A 10000-nucleotide genomic window follows, 5' to 3' on the forward strand; every position below is an offset into this window, starting at 1 on the left:
CCAATATCTCACCAACCACCAAGAGGACGATAAAAGACGGTAGGGTTTGGCAGAAAAGTAGGACATTTTCCCTTTCAGTCATGTTAAATTTATAACATCTGTCTAGATAGGGAAAAAAATTAAGACAGAAGTGATGAAATTTTAAAAAACTCAAGTTTTCATATGAGTTTCACAACAGTTCTGCAGAATTCTTGCTTCCGGTTGATCAGAACTTGTTAAGTACTGTATTTTTCCAAAACAGAAGCTTGGATGGTTTTTATAAAGAATGTTCCAGATATTATAAAAGTGTGTATTCAGTGTGAAGGTGATGTTTTCTGTCAGGAAAGGTTTCATTTATGTTTAGTTCATTTTGGGAAGGAGTCTCCAGTGTCAGCACCTGATAGGATGTCAAGGCAAAAGTCATCGGGATGTTTTTTTGTGCTTTTGTTTCATTTTTTTGTCTGGTTAATTAAATACTAAAAGAGAAGCTGATGAGGGAATGACTGTGTATACAGTAGCTCCTGTAACATAAGTGATAACAATAAGCCACTCATTTCATAGACGTTCCCAATTATTAAATGTAATTAGAAATGGATCAAAATTATGACATGTGATTCTTTAAATAATCAAAATTCTTAGACTTGGCAAACTGCTGGTGTGTGAGAGGAATAAAATGAATAAAACCGGACACATCGTAGTACCACAGGATCGTTGATTGTTTTCCTATATCAGCACATCCTTCTCTTGGTGTTTCATTCCTTTTTTTTTCTTCTTTATGAGACACTAACCAAATATTTTTAAAGTCGTCTTAAAGGAGATATTAAGCGATAATCTGCTCTCAGGTGCGCTGTGGAAATCCAGGCCAGTGAGCTTCGGCTAAAGAGTCTGCCTGAAGTGTTGAAACATGCGAGGAGGTTCCCGATGGAGATGACAGGTCCTAATGACGGCAAGACAATCACGCCACACTCGCCATGTTCTCTCACGTCTGCTCCTCGTGGGGCTGCTTTTCCACACCTCCTTCTCCTCGTGGTTCCTCGGAGATCTCCCACTTCCCAAAATCACACTACTGTACCATGGTGTTGATGGAGCAGTTTCACAGTTTCTTTCATAACAGATCATACGAAGGTTAACTCTGTGAAGCTGGTCCTGGGTCAGCAAGACACTTTTAACATAAACCTGTCAGGAAGTGGATTTATTTAAGTGCTGACGAAGGTCTGTTATTCAGAACCCTAAGGATCCAGGTTCTGTGTGTCAGAAATATAGAAACATCTCATGTACTACGAGAAACCGAGCGCTTATCATTACTGATTCAGACTGAAACAGAATGTACTTTGGTGTGACATAAACTTCCTCATCATAACTGCACTCACCAGCGCCAGGAGGCAGAGACTAGATCTCTCAAACCCGATAACTTCCCCCTGTAAGGCGCCAGTCTGTCCTACACATACGTTTAATTGAACAAGCTGTGAGAGAAAAAAAGGAGCTTGATTTTTTATTTTTTTTTTTTAAATTTAATAAGACGTTGTTCACGGGTTCTCTCATATTTAATTTGATGGCAGAGGAATGGGTGGAAAAAGGAGCGTGATAATTCCGTACTGCGCCATTATGCCTAGCCCTCCTGGGTTGAAACTAATTGGCACAGGATTAGTGAAGAAGAAACAGAACAATCTTTAGCTCTTCTCTCCTTCTGTGTGACAGTGTCCAGACCTTAACACTCCAATTGTCCGATCTGGCGTCTAACAGCTCAACAGCGTTGTTTACGTTTACACACGAGGCTACTTTTAAAGGTAGGTATCGTACAGGACATTTTAGGAGTCTTGGTTTTAATCCAAAAAAATTCTAATCAATAATAAAACCTCTGCTTTCATGGGGCGATGTGATGATTCTTGTAATGAAGAGTGTAATAGCGTGAAAAACTTTCCTTAACTGTTACAGAAAACTGTAGACAATGATGCCAGGTTAAAGTGATAGGAATACCCAGGAAGCTAATCTAAAGAACTTCAACGTTATACACGTTCCTCATATGATCAGCATTCATATGCAAACTATGTGATATTCATAAGAGCTTACACTTTTTTGCAAATGACCAAACATTTTTTGACGAGTCGTGTCACACATACAGCCAAAGATCTCTTCAAGTCACATGTGTGGAACATGAGTACAGCGATCGTAGAAAGTCATTACATACAGTACAGTGTGTGTTCACTGGTAGGAGTTTAGAGAAGAAGCCTGTGCTTCAACAATTCAAGACGTTTTCCACAAAAAAAAAAAACAAGCTGCAATCGGAAATTTTGGAAAAACACGCAGCAAAATCATCATTTTTGCTCGCAACGAAGCGTAAAAAAAAACTATATAATAAATAATAACATAATAAAAAACTATAACTGTAACAAATCTGTCAGGGACAGAAGACAACGGAAACAGATATTACGTAAAATAACACAGTTTATTGACAAACTGAGGTGAATGAAGTGAGCGAGGGTACAACAGTGCAGGTGAAGCTCCAACACACACACACACACACACACACACACACACACACACACACACACACACACACACACAGGATCACTGGTAGCAGACCCACGAGAACTAGATCCTTGGATGGACGACGAACTTGGGGAACCACTGATAAAGAGAGAAAGAGTCAGGTTAGTAGACACAGCGTGCAGCAGCAGCAGCTAGCGCATACGGGACCGGACAATGTGTGTGTGCGTGTGTGTGTGTGTGTGTGTGTGTGTGTGTGTGTGTGTGTGTGTGTGTGTGTGTGTGTGTGTGTGAGTGTCTTTCATGTGGTGCGGTAATGATGGGTGCCAGTTGACGGTGATTAAAACTCAGGTGACGAGGATCTGGTTTGCCGTGTGAGGGGAGAACCTGGTGATTCCGAGACAAAATCACATGTTTAATGGTGTGGAACATTCATAAAAAAATGTCTAAACAACAAATTGTCATGTTACAGAAAATACGCACGTCATCCATCCATTAATTAGTGGAAAATATACTTGTGTACTGTGTTTAAGAATCTTCCAGCTCCTCAGAAGACAGCATTCTTCCCAAACATCTGATGGCACAGAATGACTCGATGCCCTCTTGCCTCCGAATTCACTTTCAGTAGGCAGCATTGTCATGTTTCGGTCTCAGTGAGTCATTGAGGATCGAAAAGAAAGTTCACGGCTTCATATCGTATTTGTTATAGCACGAGTTTTTATTATTCAAGAGTTTTGTCTGAAGAATTTAGTAACATTTGAATTAGCAGGCCTTAAGGATCGAGGTCTAAATTTATATATGGCTGTTTATTATTATATATAGAAATGGGGGCATGGTGGCTTAGTACTTTTGCCTTTAAAGTTGTGGTTGGAGGTTTGATTCACGTTGTTTGGGGGTTTCCTCCAGGTTCTCCCAATCTCTACTCTAGTCCAAAGACATGCATTATAGGTTCAAAGTGTGTGTGTGTCCTGTGATAGTTTGCCACCCTGTCCAAGGTATTTAACGCTTCGGGAGATCCAGGGTCTTCCTTGCGTCCTTGTAGTTGTGGTTGGTGGTTCGAATCCCACCTCTGTCCCGTGTGAGTGGAGCTTGCCTAATTTTCCATTCTTTGGTGGTTTCCTCCAGGCTCACCGGTTTCCTCTTCCAATCCAAAGACATGCATTATAGGTTGAACATGTGTGTGTGTCCTGTGATGGGTTGCCACCCCATCCAAGGTTGTCTGTGACTCTGTGTAGGATAAATGGTTCTAAAAATTGAATGAAAGAATATCTAGAAATAAAATCGAAAATGAAATCAGCGACAAATTTGATGAGAGACAAAACCAGACAAAACTGTTGACAAAACTGCAGTCAGCTCATGGTCACAAACTTCTACAGTCAGAATTCATCCACGGATTTCTAGCTACCGTTTACATTTCACGCTAACTGGGCAAATTGAGCAATCCTTCCTCTTCCACCCAAACTCTTCATAAACAGCACTTGCCTGAGACGCGGTCTATTCAGCAAACCTGGCAGTTCTCTCCAAACAGATGTTCACCCAGGGCCTAACTTCATTTAAGTAGGAAGAAATATGTTTTTAATTATCAGACCACCTGGGGGGTTGATGGACCCTGCAAACTCCACGTGGAACAGATGCAGCCATTCTCCTTAATTAAGTTTGATTTCCATTTGACAAATTAAAAAGAATATTCCCACCACTGTATCCTGGGTATTTGGGATGCAGGCACTTAAGCGCTGTCAAAGTCAGTCAATATTGGCTGGGTAAGCATTTCATTTGTCACTTTCCTAAAGCTTGATATGCTGATAATTGCAAGGAAGTGCTATAAATATAGTGGTATGCTGTGAGATGCATGGATTGGTGAACAGATATGTTGACAGAGATGACTAGATAAGACAAGACACTGTCGCTGTCATAGTGGTCACTACAGGTGGTTGTTCCAGGCACTGGAAAGTCACGATGTAGTGACGGAGGGGGCAGATGCTTCTTCCTGATGTCATCCAAAGTGCCTCTTTCTTTCTGCTTTAACCTTGTGGCCTGGGGTTCGTTTCTGCTCTCTCGTCCTTTGTAGTTACAAGACTGTAATCACACACACACACACACACACACACACACACACACACACACACACACACACACACACACACACACACACACACACAGTGAAGCATCCCTATAAAGCCATCCTGCCTGTCACCCAGGCTAAAATAAACAACCTCCCCTGGCTCTTTAACAGCTACACAGATCAGCCTTATCCAGTCTACGCATAATGCAGCAACATCTGGCAACCGTAGAGCTCAAGACAACACTCTTCCGCCGGTATCCAGGACGAAGTGGACAGGCTTCACAAAGCATGGCAAAATATGCAAACAAGGGTCCTTAAGAGCCTCCACAGTGGCTGGTTTCTTGAGTCAGAAGCTAATGATTATTAATTCAGAGGGCGTCTAATCTCACCTTGCGGAAAGCATTTCTGGGGACCGGTCCGCCGTGCGGTCAGAACGTTGATGGGGTTTTTTTTATAGGGAAGTAAAAAAAAAAAGAAGAAGAAGAAAGAAAAAAAACATTTCACATTAGCAAAATAATAACCCTGTGTCATGGGTCGATTCATTTCCTTTTTACTTATTAGATCAACCAAGTGAGAAATTGGAGTGAAAGTGTTAAAATGCATTTTTGGGGATAATCTCTGGGTCCACTCAGAGGGTTGGGGTAAAAAAAAAAGCAGGAACCATTACAAACATACTTCTACATTGATAACTCACTGATGTGTAGCGCTATACTGTATATTAACTATGTTATAGTCAGCTGCGTTTTTTGTTTTTTGTTTTTTTTTTGCACTGTATCGTTTTAGAATAAGATAGCTCTTTACATGGCCTTACATCTGCGAGCCGGGTAGTGAGTGATGTACGGCTTTGTTTGTGCGCTGTAAATCTCTAAGGTTGTCCTCTATGGAAAGATGAAGGCTCGGCATGTCAAGCGCTAAATCATCGGCAGTGGGACGGTGTAGCGTGGGCCGAGCCGACAGCACATGATGGATGAGTTGTGTCTCTGGGGCCTTGTGTCCAGCCTCTGAGGGACTACTGGGAAATGGAGAGGAACATACTCGCTTAACATCTGTGTGTGTGTGTGTGTGTGTGTGTGTGTGTGTGTGTGTGTGTGTGTGTGTGTGTGTGTGTGTGTGTGTATGTGTGTGTGTGTGCTTGTTTTGGTGTCCCTGTTTGTTGCTTAGAAAAGGTTAGCATGTGTGTACAGTATAAGCAACATGATCAGTATGATGTAAGGTTCTACACCGTCTGGCCAAGTGAGATCCCAGGTGATCGACTTGTATTTTTGGAGAGCAGCGCAAAAGCATCTAAAATCACTGTTTGACTGTACAAGTTTGTTTTCTTGTCTGGAAACGGTGAACAGATATGACAGCTTGTGTTCTGCAGTGAGACATTCCTGTGACACTGTTGATCCGAGATGTGTTTTGATAAGCTTCGACAGAGAAAAGCTGCTCTCTCGAGACCGCAGTGACAAGAAGGCTAAGCTGCAGTCTGAGATCTTTGCTCAAATTAGGATATAGATCTAGTGGGGGGAAGAAAAAAAAGCAGGTTTTATAATATTTGTAATTCAGGTCCTTGGCATCTGTCGTTAATTCATTTCTCATCATTCTTTAGGATCGTTTTGGCAGCGTATACAAACTCCTTGGCTTTTTGTTCCCCACATATCAGTCATCAGCAATTCCAGCTTGTTTTCACTAGAGAGATCAGCATGGCATGGTGCAATAAACCAATCCATTAAGAGCTTCAGCCTGGATCTAGAGTGTATTCTGGGAATGCTGTGCGTGAGGTGGAGATACGCCACCGATTGGATGCCAGTCTATCACAAGACACTCATTCACACCAAGCAATTTAGTCACCACTTGCTTGTTTTTGAGAGGAGGAAAGAAGCTGAGAAACCCACAGAGAGAACATGGGACAGTAACCCAAGCAGGAACCGGGAACCCTGGAGATGTGATGTGGTCATGCTCTACCTGAAGCTGCTGCAGCATCATTTCATAACTTCTACTGCCAGGTCACCAGGTGGCTGAAGAAAAGATAAGAAAATTCAAGTAAATTTGGTTACTGGTCTTGCCAAAGTACCATGATGGTCTAAACCATGTGCTTCATAGCTTTTCTAGACTTACAAAATTTCCAAGGACTTCCTAATGATCACTGCATAGACTTTTAAGACCAACAGGCAAATGCAAATGCACCATATTAATATATTCAAACCATAATAGCTCTCATTCCTAACTTTATGCTCACCCTGATGTCGATGTAGATCTAAAACCCTGCATATTAACATAGTAACTTCAGTTGATTAAAGTTAACTTTATTTAATCTGGCTTTATATATATATATTGTATTGTATCGTATTGACAATCATTTAATGTCTTATATACTATAAAAATATATTTGATTATTTTATATACTATAAAAATATATTTGATTATTTGATTATACTATATATATATATAGTATAATCAAATAATCAAATATATTTTTATAGTATATAAGACATTAAATGATTGTCAATACGGATGTAAAGGGCAGAATTACAGCTCGTCATCAAACGTTTCTTCACACAGAAAGTCACAGTGAAAGTCATATGAATCCTCGTTACACTTCCTGTATTTCCACATATATAAAGATCAACTATTTTTTACAACCTGTTTTTTATCACTCCTCTGGAAAGACTCTTTTAATGTTTGACCTATAAGGCAAGATGACATCATATACTGTAGACTCACTTATTATTAATATTAATAGTAAGATAGGTGTGTAGGTGTCGCTTACCAGACAAATGGTCAGAGGGAGACGTGTTTATCGACAGAAGACTCTGGGGACAGGGTGAGGACGACCGGGACACACACATAGACACACATACTGTACACAAACACATACACAAACACACATAAAAACGAACATACACACACCTACATAAACACATACATACACAAACTCACATATACACACATATACATACACACACATACATACTCAAACTCACACATATACACACACACACATAAACACACATACATACACACACATACATACACAAACTCACACATATACACACACACATACACACACATACATACACAAACTCACACACATACATACATACATACATACATACATACACAAACTCACACACATACATACATACATACACAAAGACATACACACATATACACACACATACATACACACATACATACACAAACTCACACACATACATACATACATACATACACAAAGACATACACACATATACACACACATACATACACACATACATACACAAACTCACACACATACATACATACATACATACACAAAGACATACACACATATACACACACATACATACACACACATACATACACAAACTCACACATATACACACACATAAACACACATACATACACACACATACATACATACACAAACTCACATATACACACATATACATACACACACATACATACACAAACTCACACATATACACACACATATACACACACATACATACACACACATATACACACATATACATACACACACATACATACACAAACTCACACATATACACACACATATACACACACATACATACTCACACATATACACAAACTCACATATACACACATATACATACACAAACTCACACATATACACACACACAAACACACATACATACACACACATCCATACACAAACTCACACATATACACACACATACATACAAACACATACATACACAAACTCACACACATACATACATACATACATACACAAAGACATACACACATATACACACACATACATATACACACATACATACACAAAGACATACACACATATACACACACATACATACACACACATACATACACAAAGACATACACACATATGCACACACATACACTGTATAATACAGACAATTCAAAGATCCCAAAAAGCCCTGAAGCACAGGGAATGTTTTATCAATTTCAGTTTTAATTCATTCTAACTCACACAGACAGCTCTTTTTAAATAGCGCCTACTACAACTGCCTAATTATGTCTACGTTAAATCAGAGGTGTTTGCGAGACAGATGTTTTCTCGCTCTTCTGTCATCCTGATGGCGAAGCCCACGTCTCAATAAAGAATCTCTGGGATTACCCGCTAGTGTGCTGTGCAAACATACCCACTGTGTCTGCTAAAAAGCTGTAATCTTAGACCCCTGCTCTCTGTTTAGTCAATTAAACTTAATATTTGCCTAATTGTTTAAGCAATTACCTCCCAGTGTCAGACACGAATCCTGAAAGAGTCAGAGATTTTTATTTAGAGAGAGAGAGAGAGAGAGAGAGAGAGAGAGAGAGAGAGAGAGAGAGAGAGAGAGAGAGAGAGAGAGAGATGAAGATGAAAGACACATATGTCGGTTGATGGAATATCAGTTCTGTTGGATGCTACTGAGATTTACATTTTGTCCGTAGTCATTTCCTGCTGCATTATAGTGAAACAAATTGATATAGGAGGAAAATATCGGAAGGAAAGAAAGGAAGAAAGAAAAGAAAGCAGGGCCAAGCTGAGCCCCAGATAGTAAACTCAATTATCTCCTGAAACCAACTCAGTCGGAGGAGAAACACTTTACTGACTAAAAATACTGCAGGGAAACTAGACAAAGAACTTCCTGAAGAAATTCAGGCTCAAATCTGCTTTTATGGTCCAGTGACATGTTTTTCATCGTGTCTTAATCTCATCTCATTATTTTGGCCATTTTTTTAATAGAAGGCTAAAAGGTAGAACATAAAAATGACACACTAAATTATCCATAAAAAAAAAATGAGTAAATGAGTAACTCGGTGTTTGAAGAGAAATGACTGGTGCTGGTGCTCATGATTCTGAACTAGAATTATAGATATAGATTTTTCAAATTTTAGAATAAAGTTTTAATAATAATATATTTTTTAAATATTTTTTTAATAATATCTATTTAAAAATTTTTTAAATATGTTTTTATTTTATTTTTATTTTTATTTTTGTTGTTTTTTTAAATATGCGATTTTTAGCCATCGACAGTGACATGAATCCTAGAGACCAAACAATTTTTTTTACAATGATTTATATAAATAAAAACATCTTTTAATCTTTTGTATGTTAATGTATCCCAGCAGGCGAAATGAATTAAAATGATTAAGGAATATTTGAAATGCCTTTAAAGAAATTTTCAAACCTTTTTTTTTTATACAAAGAGATCTGTTATGTGTTTTTTTTTTTTTTGAAAACTAGAACACATTACAGTGTGAAGCATAAGTATTCACCCCCCCTGGAAGTGCTCCATAGATGGTATAAATGGATTTAGTTGTGATTTTGCAATCAGAAATGTAAGAATTTTCTGTTCGGTTAAAATGGAAGGAAAAAAATGACACAAATCATAATAATAAAAAAAAATTGTGAGGACATGAGTATTATTTTTATTTAATTTGATTTTATTTCATTTACCTAATGTTACTTTAGAGTAAATT

The sequence above is a fragment of the Tachysurus fulvidraco genome, chromosome 24 (genome assembly GCF_022655615.1).
Source record: "Tachysurus fulvidraco isolate hzauxx_2018 chromosome 24, HZAU_PFXX_2.0, whole genome shotgun sequence".
Taxonomy (NCBI): Eukaryota; Metazoa; Chordata; class Actinopteri; order Siluriformes; family Bagridae; genus Tachysurus; species Tachysurus fulvidraco.